This window comes from Canis lupus, chromosome 15 (assembly GCF_048164855.1).
Source record: "Canis lupus baileyi chromosome 15, mCanLup2.hap1, whole genome shotgun sequence".
Classification (NCBI taxonomy): domain Eukaryota; kingdom Metazoa; phylum Chordata; class Mammalia; order Carnivora; family Canidae; genus Canis; species Canis lupus.
The window spans coordinates 5,274,148-5,294,349 of NC_132852.1; positions in this window are offsets into that span (position 1 = coordinate 5,274,148).

Consider the following 20,202-nt stretch of genomic DNA (forward strand, 5'->3'; position numbering starts at 1 on the left):
CTCGAACTGGACACAAACCTTAGGCTGACAGAAGGAACTGTGTTGTCTCTCAGTAACCATAGTTGCTCCTTATTCTTTGGGAGAGAAAACTGAATTGTGAGAGAGAAGGGGAGTAGCAGGCTCCTACTTGCTGGGCCAGGAGGATCAGTGGGAGGCGCCTGCTTTTCTAGCTCCTGCCTCGTGTTCCTTGCACTCCCCCAGCCAGAACTCTCCGAAGATAAGGCTTTATGGATACCATCACATGGGGCCTTGATCCTGGGAAATGGAGCATATAAATGTGCTTTCTTTACTGATTCACTTCACTGACCAAGAACATTCCCCATTTCTCGCAAATATAAGTGAGCCTTCTGTCCTCTCAGAGACCCCAAACCTCTGCTCTGAAGAGGCTTCTCTCAGAGATGATCCTGAGCAGAAAGATGTCTTGTTTCATCTTTGCCTTTCTCTTCGTTTTGGCTCAATTTCTATCAGGTAATCGCAAATGGATGGAATGGTGAAGAGGCAGATGGTCAAGCCGCCGGCTCTTCTGTGGACCATCCTAAGACTGACAGGAATGGTCGGCTCCCCATTGAGCTTCTCATGGGATTTTCTTAAATCTGCGGTGGCATTTTCTAAGCAAACTGCTATTCCCTCCCCCTTCCCTCTTTTGTAAACCTCCTCCTGGTTCCTGAGAGTGCTGGCCTTCAGAAATAGGATAAAGAAGCAGCCTCTGTGCTCTGCTGTCCCTCGACAGCAGATGGGGGGAGCTGGGAATACTGTTTTACACAGTGTTATTTCCTGCACTAATTTTAATATCCAAAATGTGAAGATTTAAATTTTGGGTGCCAAGCAGAACTTGAATATTCCCAGCCACTTCCAGGAGGTAACTTGAATCCCTCACCTATACTTTCTACCTTTAGGACCCCTAGCTGGTCAGCTTCCTCTGACCTCCAGAGACAAGGAGCGATGGAAATGACAGTGAGAATAGAGTTGCCTGAAATCCCAGATTTCTGCCTCTGCCTTCTCTTCCTCTTGTAGCCAGCATCATGCCTGCTTTGCCATTTCATAGAGAAATCTCTTTGTTACTGGAATGGAATTTTGTTCATAGAGATTTGGACCTGGTGGCTGGTCTCATTAGTTCAGGGTGCTAACTAAAGCAAGTTTAGAGGATCAAGCTTGTACCAGCCAATGAGCAATGTTTGGGGAACATGCTCATCCATCTCCTACCGGCTCTGCTCCCAAACCCAATAAAATGCATCCCAATCTCTGCTATTGGTCTAAGAAGGATCAAATAAAGGGAGATTTCATTACCATTATGGAATATCTGTCCACCAGGAAGAGACCCCAATCTCTCTGTGCTCTCGTCTCCTACGGGAAGAACATTAACAACAACAAAAATAACTAACGGGCTACATAGTGTTTGGTGAAATAGTCTCACCTAAATTACTCCATGTGACCACTAGAATAGTTTACAGTGTAGACAAGCATTTCTAGAATTTCTATATGACAAATGAGAAAGCAGAGATCGAGCAGTTTACTGAGGACACACCACCACTGCCAGGCCCAAACCAGAACTAAACCTAACTTCACCTCTACTATCAAGGATCTTTTAAAACCAAAACGTAGCCCTTCCACTTTCATCTTGTAACATTTGCAGAACTATCAGGTGTGTATTTTTATGGTTCTGTTGTATACATGACACCTCATCCCCCTGTGCTTACTTTTGACCCATGCAAGGGCCTTAAACACGTGGAGAACAGAGATGGGGCTTATCCCTCCTTCAACGATACCTCTTCCCAAACTCCATCCTGAAAAAAAGCAAAGCTCTTTGAAAATCTGGGGCTGGTTCTTAAAAACACTCTTTACAATTGTACAAACCACCCCCACCCTCATTCTTTTGTACTGTTAACCTTCTCCTCATTTTCAGGGAGTCCCTGGAAAGGTGTATAAGCTACTATTTCTTGAACTGGGTGATTTTGCAGTTTGTGAGCCGTGCTGGCTTGGCCGGGGCAAATGCAGGAGGATATGCACCGAGGATGAGAAGGTTGTTGGAAATTGCAAGATGAACATTTTCTGTTGCCAACAGAGGATCGGGTGAACCAGACCAGCCCTCCCCTGGCCTTCAAAGTGGGACTTGGTATTCAAGGGAGGACAAGAGAAGTCGTGTGCCTTACCCAGGTCACACTGTGAGTGAGTCTCAGAATCATTCTCCTGTCTTTTTCCCTTGGTTTTGTTTCTTTGCTTATTTTTTAAGATAATCCTTAAAAAAATCTAGGTCCAAGTGGGCATATAATAGCCCAATCAGATACTACTACTATGTATTTGTAGAGTCTCTTGTAATTTATAAATCTTTCCTCCATTCTTTCCTCATATGACTCAAGATCGACTTATGATTTCATTATCTCCATTTATATTTGAAGAAACTGAGACCCAGAGAAGCTTTCATTTCTTCAAGGTCATAGCCTGGAAGCTGGAAATGGATGTGCACACCCCTGTCCTGTTCTGTGTATCTATCTTTGTATAATAATTTAAACCAAATAGATAAACAGAAATGACATCTGCATCTCTGTTAATGGAATTACAATTCTATAGCATACAAGAAATTATTCATGTTATTTCTGGGTATATCAATAAGCGATCAGTCATTGATTCTAATATTTACACTGTGTTTTTAAGCAACTCATACCTACTCAGTTAATGCCCATGGCCCCAACTTTGCACTTCTTTTCTTGCCAATAAATTACAATGTTAGAGGTTGACTTAAAATGCTCAGCATGGATTGTGCATGTATGATTGACTATCTATAGCTTTTGTGTATGAAATAAAATTTGTAGCTTCATATAACAAGTGTGAAAATTATTCATCTTACAGCAGCTACTCCAATTTGATCACTCAGTTTTACATATGATTTTAATTCCACATAATGATTTTGCTTTACATTTGAGCTACCATTGTACCATTTTGCACAGATACATTCCCTGTCTTTTCTCTGCTTTGCTCTGTGTAATGGCAAATTATATTCCTTTTTCTTTCCTTTTTTTGCAAACTATGTTCTTCAAGCGTCCTGGCTTATGGTTGATTTCAGTTGATGCAAGTGTGTGGTGGCAAAGGTTAGATGGGAAGAAGGGAGAGCCGCAGATTTCTCTCCCACACTCTCTGCTCCAGCAGTGGCTTATAACCCACAGCAAAGCCCCTGCTTCTATGTCCTTGCTTCTCCCTCAGCCCTGATGCTGCAGGCACAGCTCCTGCCAGCCAGTCCTAGTCTCTGGGCTCACACTACAGACTCCTGCTTTTCCTGCTGCCATTGGGCAGTGGGGACCTCCAGCTAGGACTAGCATGGGGGCCGCCTCACTGCTCCCTTTTTGCATGTTCAGCTTTGCCAACACTTTATCACTTCCTCTGCATTTAAATCTTCTCCATCAAACTACCTGATGTGGGAGCTGTTTTCATGCTTGGAGTCTGACTGATAGAGCTTTTCCCTTGGTCTTACTGTCAGATCTATTTATATTTGCTCAATTGTTCTCCAAAAGGATGTGAGTCATCACCTCTGCCAACTGGACTGCTTCCTTCATTTTTGCAGGAATTAACCCAGGGAAGTGGGCAATGAGGCAACATAAGAATCTACAGTTGAGTGATCGTCTGTCGGTGGGTACTCCTCCCCAGGTCTTCACAGCAAGAGCACTGTGGATGGTTTAGAGAGGACCATGACACTAGATATTCCCTACTCATTCCAAACACTGCACTCCTTGATCACCCAAATTGAAAACACTTTGGACTCTAACTGGTGTCTCTTTTATGGAAGGATTCATGCGTATGTCACAGTCATACAGAGAGGTGGACCAGTGGCTGGGCCCTGATATTCCCTTACTAATAACATCCCATAGATGTATAGCATCTATGTATAGCATCCCATAGATGCTCACCTACTCATCAATCACCCCTCTCTATTTCTCTTGCTCTCCCCTCTTTTCTTCACTTGGCTTCTTTCTAGGACTTTTTTTTTATCCATCCCCCTTCTTCCTGAGACAAGCAATCCTCCTTATAAAATAATAAAATCTCAACCCATAGCAATTTCTTATTAAAATCAGCACTTTCTGGGGTCAAGTGGCTGCCCGTGGCTTCCTCAGATAAATTTCTGTTAATTTCCATAGTAATTCGTGGAGATCTCTGGATGTCAGTCTTCTGCATTTTTTGAAGAAGAAAGTCTTCTATATGGTGGATGGGTCAGAGGGAAATGGTCAGGAAGAGACACTGGTTTTCCCCTGAAGTATCTCCACTCTAGTCTACATAATGCTCCTGCTTAGCATGACTTTACCTCCATTAAGTTTGAAATTGTGGCTCTGGTCTTACTATGCTAACCATGTATTGTCCCTTCTTGATGCGGGGTCCATTTCAAAACCCCCTCACAATAATGGAAAGGGAATGGCAGAGTCTGTAGAACAAGATTGATCAGTTTGTTCTGAATTCCCAAATGTTAGAGGACAAAACATTAAGAATCATCTTCTCTCATATTCCCAACTGAAGTACTGAACCCCAGGGATAGGAATAGCAAAGAAGCTGACCACAAAATGTGCTCTGAAACACTTAGCCTTGTGTCTATGCCTTGAGAGTATAAAAGAAAGCTAGAGAAGGCAGAGGACAAAAGGACAAAATTCCTCTGGAAAAATGTGTTAGTGGGCTGGGATTGGGACCTCACTGTGGCTCTCAAGGGGGACGTGTGAGGAAGACAGCACTTTTATACACAATCCACACAACCCACTCAGGATTGAGGTGAGCTTCAAGAGGCTACTTGGGAAATCAACATGCCACCCTGTGGTTCGCCTGAACGTGTTGACAGGCGAAGAACTCTGGCTAGAGTTGTCCACGGTGACAGGACAGAAAGATCAGCCATGGGGTCACTTATAACTTATGATATTAGGTAGGGCAAAAGGGGCATGGCTCCCATGGACCAAGTGAATACCATGCAAGGTCACTGGGCTGGGTGGTCGGGTGGCTCAGCAGTTTGGTGCAGCCTTCGGCCCAGGGCATGATCCTAGAGATTTGGGATCGAGTCCCACGTCGGGCTCCCTGCATGGAGCCTGCTTCAGCCTCTGCCTGTTTCCTCTGCCTCTCTCTCTCTCTGTCTCTCATGATTGAAAACAAAAAATTAAAAAAAATAAAAGACCGCAGGGCTGAAACCATCCTAAAGGGAGTATTCCCAAATAATGTGACCTGCTCAATCAAAGAGACTCAGTAGTAAGTCATTTTTGGATACATTGCTTGGGTGGAGGGAAATTCATAAGATCAACTAGAAAGAACATCAACCATTCACGAAACTGTGCAATGCCACGAACCAACAGAAACCTTGCAAGAACACATAAATGTGCTCCCCCAAAGAGATCTACCTTGGAAGACTGCTGGACTCATTTATTTCAGTGTGTCACAAAGTACCACAAAAGTTAGCTGCTTAAAGCAGCACACCCTCTCTCGCAGTTCTGTGGGTCCAAAGTCCAGGCATGGTGTATCTGGCCCCCCTGCTCAGGGTTTCAGGAGACTGACAGCATGGGGTCAGCTGGGACTTTTATCTAATCTGAGGCAAGAGATCCCCCTGCATCCCCCTGGGGCTGTAGGGAAAAATTGTGTCACTTGTGGTTGTTGGCCTGCAGTGGGTTGCTGTCTTCTTGAAGGATGTTGGCCAGGTATTATGCTGAGCACACAGAAGCTGCCTGGCATTCCTGACCTGTGGCTCTTTCCATAAAATGGCAGCTTTCTCCTTCAAGGTCACCCAGAATGTCTCTTGTACTTCAAAACTCCTACTTCTGTCTAACAGCAGAAAAGAAAGAGGAGAAAACCAAGCTATACATAATAATGCTTTTGTTCACCATTGGAATCTAGTTGTTTAAAATTAATTGCAAATTCATTTACAACATAAACATACATAGTGCCATAATTAATTAAACAAGGGAAATATCAGTAGAGAACAGAAAATAGAAAGAAATATTGATATTGAAAGTTATACCTGAAAAAGATTCACTGAATAGATGTGAGAGTATAGAAAATATGACAGGATCAAGAGTCACTGATATTTGACAAGGAAATTCAAATGGTACCTCAGGAAATATCTGTTTAACACAAAAGAAGTCAGTAATGCAGGAAAGGTGGGTGGAGGAGAAATTTAGGAAACAAATAGCAGGGGCACCTGGTGGCTTAGCTGGTTAAGCTTCTGACTCTTGATTTTGGCTCAGGTCATGATCTCAGGATTGTGAATCTGAGCCCAACACAGAGCCTTATTGGAATTCTCTCTCTCCCACTGTCCCTCCCCACCCTCCACTTAAGCTCTCTCTCTCTCTCCCATCCCCCCCATAGATAAATAAATGCATAATAATAAAAAAGAAAACTATAATAGCAAATGGCAGATGTAAATCCTACCTCATCAATTATGTTATTAAATGCAAATGAATTAAATACTCCAGGTAGAGTCTAGCAGAATGGTTTTTAAAAAATTTTTTAAAGATCCAACTATATGCTGTGTGCCTGTGTGAAAGGGACACGCTGGATTCAATGAAATGAAGAGGTCAAAAGTAGAAGGATGGAAAAAGATGGAGCGAGAGACAAGAGAACCCCGTATAGTGGTAGACACGTCAACCCCTTAAGAACACATGACCATTATAAGCGTGTACAAACCTAACAAGAGCCACGAAATACATGAAGTGGGAACTGACACACCAAAGAGAGAAATCAATAGTTCAACAAAAGTATATGTGTTTTATAGCCCAGCATTTGATCTGTGTTGATGAATGTGTCATATGTACTTGAAAAAGGTGTGTATGTGTGTTTTGCAGTCATTTTGGGTTGTATTCCATAAATACCAATTCACTCAACGTGGTGGTAGTGTTGTTTACATCAAACCTGTGTTTGTTAATTTTGGTTCTAGCCTTTGCTGGAAAGAATGACATCAAAATCTTCTGCTCTCATTGTAGAACTGTGTTTCCCCATTTTAATCCATCCAGTTATTGTGTAAAAGTGTTACACAGCATCCCACTCTCCATTTGATAATATTCTTTTTTATCTGAAATGAATATTGGCACTCCAGCCTCCTTACTCTAGATATTTTCATAGTTTATGTTTTTCCATTCATGTGTTTTCAGCCTTTCTTTGTCTTTTTATATTTAATGCTTTCCGTATAATTTGTGATCTGAGGTTACTCTGCCACTTTATTTCCTAGCTTTGACAATTCACAATTATGGACAATGTCCCCATTGCAGTAGGCTGGGTGATGGGTGCCTAAGAACTCTCTGTACCATTTTTGGAACTTATTGTGAGTCTATAATTATCTCAAAGGAAAAAAAAATGTTTGGAGAGAAGATTCCTTTATGGATAACATGTAGTTTTGTCTTCCTATTTAATCCATATGATTATCTCTGCTGTTTAAGGAGAATATTCAGTCCCTTAACATTTTTACGTAATTAATGATAGATTAGTAGGATGTTGGTCTATCAATTGACTATTTTTGACATCTTTGTTCTACTTGATTTTGTTCCTCTGTTCTCTCTCTTATCTTCTTCAGATTACTGTGATATTTGTGTCAAAATTTGCATTAAATATATGTATTATAATTAATGGTTTCACTGGTATTATCAATACACATCCAACTTAGGGTTGATGTTAATCCATTGTTCTTAAAATTTGGAAGGCTTGTAATCATATAGGTAGACCTATTTCTTCCTATTCTCATAGTCTTTCTGCTATATTTTTTGTATGTATCACATCCACATACAGTATAAACCCACAAGGCAATGTTACAGATTTTGCTTTAAGAAGTCACATAAATTTCAAATAAATTAAAAGACAATGTATTTTTTAAGTACTTACACTGATATTTATCTTTTCTGATGTTTTTCATTTTCCTTGAAAACCACATTTCCTTCTGGTATTTCCCTTCAGCCTGAAGAATTTCCTTTTATAGTTACTGTAGGGAATCTCTCCTAGAGAAAAATACTTTCAATTTTCTTTGCCCTGAATATATGTTTATTCTATCTTCCCTTTTTAAAGGAATCTTTCCTGCAGATGGAGTTTGGGGCTGTGGCAGTGTTGTGCTTGTCTTCCTTCAGCTGCTGCAAGATGTGTGCACAGTCACCTGACCTCTTTCAATTCTGAGGAGAAGCCAATTGCTATTTCCCTGAACTGGACGTGTTTTTTTTTTCTTTGTGTACTTTCACAATTTTCTCCCTTTTCTAGACTTTAGAAGTTTGACTGTGATGTGCCTGAGCATAGTATTTATATTCTTTGTGATTCAAGGAGCTTCCTGGTTTTGTCAGTTTGTGCTTCTCACCAAATTTGAGAGTTTTCAGCCATTATTTCCTCGAACTACTTTTTAATGCATTCGGTTTCTCTCCTCATTCTCAGACTCCAATGACCTGTCTGCTCTAGCTTTTGATATTATCCCTCAGACCCTCAAAGGTCTATTTTTCTCAATCTTTTTTCTCTCTGATCTATAGGTTGCATAATTTTTATTGATTCAGTGACTCTTGATCCTGTCATATGTGCTATGCTATCAAATTTATTCAGTTAATCTTTTTCAAATTTATTCAGTTAATTTATTCAGTGACTCTTGATCCTGTCATATGTGCTATGCTATCAAATTTATTCAGTTAATCTTTTTCCTGTCATATGTGCTATGCTATCAAATTTATTCAGTTAATCTTTTTCAGTATCAATATTTCTTTATATTTTCTGTTCTCTAATGACATTTCCCATGTTTAATACTCATTGCAAGTATATTTTCTTTACTATTGGAGCAGATTAAAGTGAATATATTAAAGTCATTTGTCTGATTATTTCAACATCATTGAAGTCCTGGACACAGAGAATGTTGTGTGAAAGAGGATATGAATACTGCTATACCCTCTGAAGAAGGCTGACATTTTGTTTTAACAGGAAAGTATCTCTATTAAACTCAATTGACAGGTATTGCCTAGTGTGTAATGAGCAGCAGCTCAAATCTCAGAGGTATTTGTGTGTTTATCTTGTTTTGTTTTACCTTAATTAGATGCATGCATGGTTTGGGAGTCAACAAAAGTCATGGGGAGAGTTCATACAAAGAACCTAAGCTCCCTTCTCTGAGTCTTCATTTCCAGCAGCCATGGTCTTCCTTGACTCTGCCTTTATAAGTTCAGAAAGAGGATAGATATTTTTGTTTGTTTTGAGTTAGCCTCTCCATGCCACATTGCAATCAGAAAGAATGTACTCTTTGCTGTTTAATTTTTCCAAGTTCTAACTTTTTTTCCAAAAAGTTAAATACGCCTGTATTTATTTCAACTTTCATATTCTTCAGGTAATTTTTTTCCCCACAGTTTCACTTGTTATTAGTGGGAGGGTCTTCTTGTCAGGAGCTCACTTTGCTTTATTTGAAATGGAACTCCTCATTTGAGTTTTAATATTTCAAATAACCCCCCTGCTTAAAAATCCTTCAATAGTTTCCCCTTGATTTTAGGATAAAATTCAAATTTCTTAGTAAAATGAAATAAACATATACATAGTTCTCCAACCCATATTTGTTGAATGAAAGCTATTCCCATAACATATGAGGTATGGTCATATTTTGTCATAATACCATTATCCTTAATAATAATATTTACAAATGTAAAATCTTTAAAAGTTCAGTAAGATTTGTGAATTAACTGTTTGACTATTCAGGAGTTTCCCTAGTTAGACAGCTATCAATTAAGTCAAAGAACCTGTATATTTTGAACGGCTATTGCTGCAAAGCACTTTATGAGGAATCAATGGAAAGAGAAGGATGGAAGGAGAATTGGTTTCTTCCGTTGAGTTGATAGCCAAACTGGATGGATAAAAATTCTTCACATACTATAATTTTTGAAAAGCAATTATTACACGTACCCATTAGTAACTGCCAAGATAATCTTATAAGAGACCAAGTTGCAAGTAACATCTTGAAGAAGAAAAGGAGTGGGGGTTATAGATCTTCTGGAAGTGTAGGCACCTGAGATGGGGCTTCAGAGAATAGATGCCTAGGCAGAGACATAGAATGTAGGAATGCAGGCAGGGGGACTAGCTGTGTGCCTTACTCTCCGATAGACATCATTGAGGTAACACCTGATCCAGCAGCCCACACGTTACTCAGTGGAGCATGAAGAATAGCTTCCTTTTAATGGACATTTCAAACTGAAGTTGACTTCCAGCCCTTTCAGAGCTGTAGAACTTGTTTTAATCAACTTCCCTTGATAAAAGAGCTGGATTCTAGCAACTATACCTCCTTTATCCTCTCTCTACTGATGTCTGGAGCCATGAGAATTTTTTTCTTAGTTTCTGCTGCTCTCATTCTCCTTGCTCACATTTTCTCAGGTAAGAGGGAAATCCTAATAGATGTAAGGGTGGCAATCTGTCTTTTGAGAGAAAGTTCAGGCTTTAGAAAAGTGCATGACTCATCCCTGTATTCTAAAAATGTCCCAGCACAAAGCAGTTACTAGAAATCTTTTCTTGAGCTTAAATACAAAATTACTGAGCTGAACTATCTCCCCTAGAAGGGTATCTGGTTAATTTCCCCCAAAGCTCCACCAAGGGATTCAAACTTCTCTTTACAGTTAGCTCTCTTTCCATCTTCTGTAATCGTCCACACAGCTTCAGCGTGTGCCAAAGTGATAGCTCTAAAATGAGAGAAAATTTCAGAGGCAAATTTCAAGCACACGTGTTAACTTAGAGAAGTATAGCTTTTGTAGCCTAAATGAAAAAAAAAAAAAAAAACTTATGATAAGAGATTCTTAGTCTGTTTTTTTTTGTGTTTTTTTCCTATTTTTATGTTTTATTAGTTGGTCCAAATCTCCTAATCTTAGATTACTTAGAATTTCTTTCTAGTTCTCACATACGAATAGAAAATTATGTCATTTAAACAACTAACATCTTGATTGGTTTGCTTTTACATGTTTGAGAGCTTTGAAATGATCTCTTTTTGCTCAGTACTGCCAAGACTCTATCCCTAAGACATTTTAAAAAGATTTATTTATTTATTTTAGAGAGAGAGAGAGAGCTGGAAGAGGGGCAGAGGGAGAGAGAGAATCTCAAGCAGACTCTCCAGTGAGCGCAGAGCCTGATGTGGTGCTTAATCCCATGACCTGAGATCATGGCCTGGGCCAAAATTAAGAGTCTGATGCCCAACTGAGACAGTCAGGTGCCATCGCCCCCCCACCAAGAAACTTTTATATCCATCCCTTCTCAACTATACTTCTGTTATTAAGTCATGACTAATGGGGGTTCCTCATGTATTATGAAGCACTTTACTACTTCATGATTTCCGGATTTCTGCACTTACTTATTACACAATCGGGCCTTAATAGGCCTACCAGACCAATACATATAGCACTTAATAAGCAATTGTTTGGGCACTGTAGAAAAAGTAGGTAAAATGGAGATAAAAAATGTAATTAGAGTATGATCTTCATGCTTAATTTACTTGAAGTTTACTATTTTATTATTTGTGTGTTGGTAAAAAATAGGTTCCCTGGAATACTAAATAAGTATTTGATAAAATTCAAATGTACAAATAAGTGAATGGGTGATATGAGAAGATTCATAAAAACTATAACACAAAAACAGTTCTCGGAAGTGCCATAAATGATGCAGACTATAAAGGAAAGCCATGGGAGTAGAACCGTGGTTCTAACTGTGGGATCCGAAGGGCCTTCTTGGGAAGTGTTCTTCACCTTGCACTTTTGAAAACAGGTATAAAAACATGCCCTTACATTTCAAAGTCTCATTTATCAGGTCACTTACTTGGTTTCTGCTCCTGTCTTTTCCTGGAGGTCAGACAATGGATCCAGGTAGAGAAACACATTTTAAGCCATCTTCTCCATTCCCATTCAACAAGTCTCTGATTCATTAAGGGTCCTTTGTTCCCAAACTCAGCTCAGGTACATTTGAATCCTAACAACAAGCCTAGTGTGGGCTCAAAGTAGGAGCGCCACAATCACAACAACCACACAGAATCTCAGAGCTGGAACTGAGTTCAATGATCAGTAGAAGAGGAAATGAATACAGATTTTTTTACACCAAAACACCTGAAGTTGGATCTCAGGTCTAATCCTTCTAAGTTGTGTAAACCATTGTGCTTCAGTTTCCTTTCTAGAAGTGGTAATAATAATAATAGGATTGTTTGAAAGATTAAGATACTTGTTATGTTAATTAGAGGCAAACTTATTTTAACAAAGACATTTAAAAAGAGAGTAAATGAAAAAATAGTTTATTTTTCTTTTAGGGAAAAATCCAAAGAAACAGGTAAGTTGACTATTATGGTTAGAAAGAAGACTCTTCTCCACCAAGTTACTTTGAGCCTAGGGAGGAAGGTCAACTTTGTGTCCTAAACATGTGTCTTCCATCTGGTTCTAAAGATGCTCTGACAGGAAGGGCTGAAAAGTAAGAAAGCGCTTGATCAAAAATATTGCACAGAAGCATCTGCATCATTTGATTCCTGTTTCATTGGTCCAAACTTATCAATGCAACCATACAGAGACACGGGGCCTGGGACTGATGTGTTTTGCTGAGTCTCCTTGTGTTATCCAGAGATTCCATTACTCATTGTTTGAAGTGAGAAATAACTGTTTGGGAAGATTTAACAATCCCTCTGTTTTTATAATCTGCTTAAACAAAGGCAGGCACATCCTCTGTGCCCTGAGAAAGTACAATATTATTATTGTCTGCTTATCATTGTTTTTAAATCATCATTCTCATTCTTATTATCTGCCTCAATTAAGTATTTAAACACCTTATGAGTATTCCATGTCAGTTGATTAGCCAGATGCCTGATGAACTTCAGTAGTCTATTACAATATCCCCAGTTCAACTTTGGACTCTATTAAAAATTTCCTCTTACTTTGAGCAGAAATCTAAGGCTGTGCAATTCCTTTCTGTTGGTCTGAGTCTTAACTGGGGTACGAACAGGTTCAGTGTTTCTTCAGCATGGCATTATCTCAGGTATATGACAGCAATATGTGTTCTTTCTCCTCCTCAAAGCTGTATTTTCCAAGAACTCCCTTTGGGAGTGACTGCCAGTTCTTTGTATTATTTCTCCTGAGAACATCTATCACCAAAAACTTTTTTCAATCATTTATCTCAAAATACCTTTACTCTTTTCAGCTTAATCTTTATTCTGAAGAAAAACTTGTTGTCCACATCACCCTGAATTCCAGAATTAAACCCATTATTCATTGATATTTCTTACAGAACAGATCAGCCTCAGGTTTCTTTTATCTTTGCACCTAAACTCTTGAAACTCCACAGCCACATGGCTGTGGTCTATCGTTGCATGTGGCCTATCGTTGACCTGCCTACAGTATAAACAGCACCATCTTTACCTTTTGTTATATATCTGAGACTATTAATTTGGAGACATGAAAACAATCACACATTGGGAAGGAATGTTATTGAAAATAGAAAGTAGACTGCCTCCATCCCAGGAAGACATACTCTGCTTCTAGATATCCTAGAAATGAATATGGCAAAAGGAAGTGAATACCCAGTAGGGACACTGTGTAAGTTGTGCAGGGAATCTGAGCTCCCATACAGCTGCTCAGGTGACATGTGCTTTTTTGATCGCTAGGCGTGTACTCGGTGTCCGCAGGAGACTCGGTAATAGGGAATTGTGATTTTGGCCTGGGTGATGTTATGTTGCTTTCTGGTCACCAAGTTCTGGATAACTGAGGCCTTGCTTTCTTCACTCAGCCCATGGAGCTATACACAGAAGGATGCAGTGTCAGAGATGGATGGTCGCTGTGAGGTTGAGTGCCTTTCCTTTGAAGATAAGATTGGGGGCTGTAGAGCTGAACTGACACCACTTTGCTGCAAAAAAAGGAAGAATAATTAAAAGCCAAGCAGGAGCTCCAGAAAGTGAGAAGCAAAGATCCTCTGGCTGTGAGCTCCATGCGGCAAACATCTCTGGATTTTTTCTCTTGACCTCCAACATGGGCATTCTTTGAATGAAGCTGTCAATCCAGCTTCTGACACTGCAGAGAAATATGATCTGTAGGCCGTGAGGGGCCCGGGGGAAGGCACTGTGTTATGTTGACCTTCGGAATCCTCACTTGCTGGCAGAGGCCCCCTTAATTATTTTATGGATTGATAAAGTGAGTGAGCAGATTAACAGATTAAACAGGTAGAATGGAAAGGTGGGACCATGGTTGAAATGTTCTAAAACCCTGGCTTCAGACAGAGCTGTGACCCTGGGTCTTTGTCGTTCAGACTCTGGTCTCTGTAATATGAGACGACTCAACCACATAGTACATGCCCACGTGATGGACACAAATTGTGGCCGCCTTAGCAGTCCTGCTGGCTCATGCTTCTCCGGCTCCTTCACAGATAGCTGTTAGCATGGCTTCCCCTCCCTCTTCAATCTGGAACATCAAGTGCCATAAAGAAAAGGGCCTGTGTCAAGTTTAAGCTGGCCAAAGATTGGGTAGCGTCTTCATGCTGGCCTCTTGTAGTGAGAATGTAGCAGTCATGGCCTCTTCAAGAGCAGGGTTCCTAGAGATAGTCTAATTCAACACCTCATTACAGCGGAGGAGATAGAGACCCCAGAAGATGCCACTGTTGCCGGCTTAGTCACAGCAACACTTTGGCTTTTGGTCTTATGTTCTTAGCCTGTCCACAAAATGGGGCCCTGGCTGAGAGCAGAAGCCTGAACAGGGATTATTTTTAGCAGCTCCGGTGAGCAGCTGGGTGGAAGAAGAAGTGGAAACAGCTGCAGAAGAGTTGGACACTTTCCAAGATCCCTCCTGTGACCTTGTGATCCTTGCTTGTCTGGGCTGATGGTAACAGCACACAGGTTTGCTTTTGCCCTTATTTGCCAAAATTCAGACTCCCAGCTTTCAGGGCTAGCAATATATATGTCATAGGCCACTGTCATCCTAGACTGACAGCACACTGCTCCAGAACAGAAGAAAGACAGCCCCTTGGCTCAGTCTGGAGAATGTCCTTACCTATTTGACTAAGCCTGCTTTCTGTAGAGATGTAAATAAAGGAGAGCAGAATAAAACACAACTTACTTCCAAGGATGAGCCAATTTATAAAGGCTGTAAAATAAGAAATCAAAACATTTTTTCTAAAAAATGTTCTGGTGCTGCTACATATCTTCATGGCTAATGGGCTGATTTTTTTATTCTGAAAACTACACAAGAGACGAGTGGGTGGAAGAAGCTCTCTTTTTGCAAGTATCACAGGTCCTGGGGTCTTCCCAGAAGTTGCTTACCCAGGCCTCAGATAAAACTAACTGCCTTTGAGAATCTAAATGTATTTAGGCCTCATACCCTGTTCTTTCTGTTTTTTTTTTTTCTCCTGTTTCCTTGCAAAATTAACAGTGGTGTGTATAGTGTCTTCCTCTGCTTCTCGACTTACAGAAACATCCTCTACCACCTTCAGCCTGCTGGGATTTCTCTTAATGAGGAGACCATGACCTCTTAGACATGTGTTGGTCACCATGCTCTTTGTAAAGACTCCAGGGGCACCCTCGGCAATCTATGGTTGGTATCTCTTGTTACCTCGATACATCGCAAGCATTTCACAATGTGGTCTGTCTCCTCCTTCATTCCTGTCTCCTCTGCCCTTGAAGATAGAAGTCTTCCAGCTACTTTCTTTCTCTTCTTCCCTGTTGTCCTATGTTCTCCCTTTCCTGCGATTGCACACACCCTGGATTCATCCATCTTCATATTACACATGTCTCTAAGCAATTCCAGGAGCTCCTGTGGTTTCAGCCTCTCCTGTTGATGTGGCATTATCTCCTCACCAGCCTTTCCAGGCTCCAAGCCTCCATTCTCTACTCCACTCCACGGCAGTGCATGGATGCCCTGCACACTGCATCTTCCAGACCTTGAGGCCAGTTGCTTCCCATTAGCCCCTTTAATGCAAGACATTGGCAGTAGACAGGAAAATAAGATGAAGGGTGAAGACAGTCCCTTTCATTTCCAGCTCTGGCCAGCAGCACCCCAACAGCAACAGATGGTTGGCTCCAGGCTCCAACTCCTTTTGGCTTTCTCAGCAGCCTTGCAATAACCCTTGAAGGAACTAACAGCACCCAGCACCCATAAAGGCATGGCTGGGCCACAACCTGTTTTGCTGTGTACCCTGGTTCTCCATGGCCCCTGTTTGGCCGTATCTTCTCCTCAAAAGTCTGAACATTGGCTGCAGGATGTCTCCACCCCACTTGTCTGGGCCCCAGCCATGGAGCACTCCTTCCTTAAAGTCTTAAGCATCATTCATGAGCTGTTCTTGACTTAGAGGTCTGAGCACCAGCTGTGCTGTGTCCCATACTCACACATCCAGCCTCCAGCTGTAGGTAGCTAACACCAGGATTTCGGACCCCTGCCGCTGATAGCGCCTTTCCCATGTCCTCCTCTGGGCCCGTAGTTATTAATCTCTGTGGACATTTGACCATCTGCTACCTGTGTAAGCAATCCTTTGCATTAAATTTCGTGTTCTGAATACCCAGCATGATTTTTGTTGACCTAAATGAGCTTTGTCTGATAAAAATCCTACACTGTATTTCCGACTTCAACTTCATGCTACAGTTTTACAGGGCATTGGTCTTCCCTAACTGGATCTCTGATGGGCACCCACAAATAACTAGTTTTTATTGCACTTTATCCCTTCCTTTCCAAAACTGATCTTCATTTACTGTTCTAGATCTTAGTAAATATTGTTACCACTTACTCAGGCACTCAAGTTAAAAATGACTTCCTCAGGCTTCTTGTCCCTTACAAATCACACAATTCCCTCACAGCATAAATGTACATAGATTATTCCCCAGTATGTGCAAATTGTGCCATACCTTTTCCTCCCTTCTCTCTCCTCACTAACATTGTTCTCATTTACCAAGAATTAGGGATTGGATATGGTTCTACATTTTATGCTACATATTATGCATATATGCACACACGCATACACACCCACAGACTGGGTTTCTTGTTCAATCATAAAAACTAAGGATAAGTGTCACACTCAGATTTACAAGAATTCTTAGAATATTAAAATGTTAGAGCTAGAAGTGGCCTTGGAGGTAATATAAATCAGTGTTTCTAGAGCCAAATGGATTCCAGTCACCTAGGGATGCTTGGGTGGCTCAATGGTTGAGCATCTGCCTTTGACTCAGATCATGATCCCGGGGTCCTGGGATCGAGTTCCACATCGGGCTCCCCAGAGGAAGCCTGCTTCCCCCTCTGCCTGTGTCTCTGCATCTCTCTCGGTGTCTATCATGAATAAATAAAAAAAAATCTTTTTTAGAAAGTTGATTCTAGTCACCTAGAATATTTTTGAAAATCAGAGGTCTGTTCCTGACTCTCACACTTTCATATTCGGAATTCTTAAGTTAAGAATCTGAATTTTTAAAACCACATGTCCGATCAAATCTCCTGCATAGTGATGTTTGGCAACTATAGATCACCGACCAGAGGAGCATCTGAGATTTGAAAGTGCCCTGGTTCTGTGTCCCACACTTCCAGTTAGAAGCCAGAGTGGAGCTTCAGAACTCAAATCTAGAAGTTCTGTCTTTCAGCCCAGTGGTATTTCACTGTCCTGCACTTTTTGAAAAGGAGATATTGAGAGGAACATAACAAATGGCTCACCTCCTTGCTCGGGAAAGAGAAGTTCAGACTTTATAGATAGATTTACTTATTTGTTTGTTTGTTTGTTTGTTTGTTTGTTTTTCAATTGAGAGAGAGCTGGTATACACAAGTGGGAAGGCAGGGGCAGAGGGAGAAGCAGACTCCCTGCTGAGCAAAACGGGGCTGGATCCCTGGACTCCAGGATCATGACCTGAGCCAAACGCAGATGCTTAACCGTTTGAGCCACCCAGGTGCCCTAGAACCTCAGACTTTCATTGGAAAATACATGTCCAGCAAAGTAACATAGAACATGGCAGTTTCCACAGCCTGATGGGAAGCCTGTGGGAGCTCAGAACAGAATGACTGAGTTTCACTTTAGTTAGCAGAGTCTGAAACAAGTTCTCAGACAAAATACCCTGTCCTCGTTCAAACCAACTTCTTGTCAATCTAGTCAAAATCACTTTAACTGACCTGAAAGATTGAGGTTCCATTTTATTGCCAAAGTGTCCGTAGCTTATGTTCCCATTTGACAATTACTTCCATTCAAAACTGCCCACTTCCATGAGCATCCAAAATAACAAGGACTCTCTGTCCTCCCTTGAAGGCCGTTCTGCTATCATAGGACACCCCTGTCCTCAGATACCTGTAGGGAGGTATTAAAATGTCCTCATGATGCAGGGACATTCTACTAGTCCTGGTGAGTGCGGACTGAAATGAAGTCATTTTCCACCTGTCTGTATGGACACCATCACCCATGAGAACCATTACTATCTTCGTGCAAATCTATTCTTTTTTGAACCAAGTCTCCTCAGGTAACAAAACAAGTTTATAAAAGACTTATTCAGTTTGAGAAACTGAGCACTTGAGAGAATCCTACACATAGGCCAAAGACTCCACGACCTACACTACCTACATCCCACTACGTCCTATGGGATAGTCAGTGTTTGAGAGACCATAGTTCCCTGGTACCTGAATGCTCCCTCCTGATTGTGTGCATCACATCCTAGGTCTGGTAAGATGGACTTGGATGAACTGCAGTCAGGGGCTTTCCAGGTGTTTAGAACCATCTGTACTTCATCAGTGAAACAGAACAGGAGATGGGTAACAGAAAATGGGGCATTTTCCTAACAGTGTTTTTTGTCTCCAAACCTCCTCTGCTTATATTCTCCAAGAGTTAGTGACTTTCAGATAATAGCATGACAGAGCCATGATACAGCTCAGGGGCCCAGGCAATGGGAAATGATAAGGACATACTTATAGGAAAACTGAGTCTAAGAAAATTAGCTCCATACAACTGATCTTTGGGGCTTAAGTCATTTTTTATGGCTTTATTCCACCCTTGGCTCCCCCTGTTACCTTTCAACTCTGGTCTTCTCAAATGGATTCCTCCTGAGATTCCAGCTGACTCCCAAACCGAATGTGCCCTTCTACATTTAGGGTAGAAACAGGAACTAGAGGTCTTAACCATCCTGTCCAACCATGCCTTACCATAGCCTGCATCAGACTCCCTGCTTTTGACCAAGGAAAGAACTGGAAGTATAAAAGAGAACAGCCAGTATCTAAAAGTCCTGGCCAAGTATATTCAAGGAGGAATAGGCGATATTATTACACTTGAGGTAGGATATTTATTCATTTGTTTTGATGAACAGAAACCTAGGGTTTGCTGAAATGTATGAAGTAGACACAGAGGTGACAACAGTGCTTAATTACCAATGGTAGTAACTCAAAATGGGGGAAGAGTAATGATGACGGTGGTCCTGGAGTTTTTTATTAACACACATTGCAGACTTATGGACAAATGGGGCACACTCTCTAGTCTCAAGGAACCTACTAGATCTTCAATGAAACAATTATGTATACTTCACTTCTATATTTTCTCCATATATAATTTTACTAAGCAAAGTTATTTGCTTTTAAAGAACCAAGGCCAATTGTGAAAACTGCAGCAAAGTATTTTCATCAAATGAGACAATGAAGTATGTAAGAAACATAGAGAATCCATAGGGGTTTCTCCAGTGAGATACCACCATACGACTATTAAAATGACTCATTGTAGGTTTTAGGCCTCCAAACCTGTAAAAAAAAAAAAAAGAAAGGAAGAAATATTTTCTGTTGTTTTTAGTTACTAAGTGTATGGTAATTCATTACAGTGACAATAGGAAACTAGTGGAAAACTCAAGAGAACACTCTGGTGGGAATCCCAGGATGAGAGCCAAGAGACATCTCCATGCGACAGGGAGCAACATACACAGCTGGCAACAATATTGGTTGTGACACCTCAGAAATCTCTGAGACAGAGTTCTACAAGATGATGAGATTGATGGACATACCTGATCAGACTGAACTTTTTAAGAGGGTCGAACAAAAGGCAGAGAGCTTAGGATTGAAACACAGAAAAGGGGGAAACAAAATCAGATATATTAAAAAAGAGAAAAGAATGAGCCCTGGGGAGAATGTCACGTCGAGCAGGACAGGAACTCTGTAGCGCTCTCTAAACAGCACCACTTCCAAAGCAAGCACTGACCACGGCTGTGCCTGAACACCCAGGGGATAAGGCTGGGGGCAGGGGTGAGGGGTGGGGAGATGTGCTTGTCTACTCTGACAGTTGGGGTTGGTGGTCCCTATTCATGGAGCTCAGGTTCCC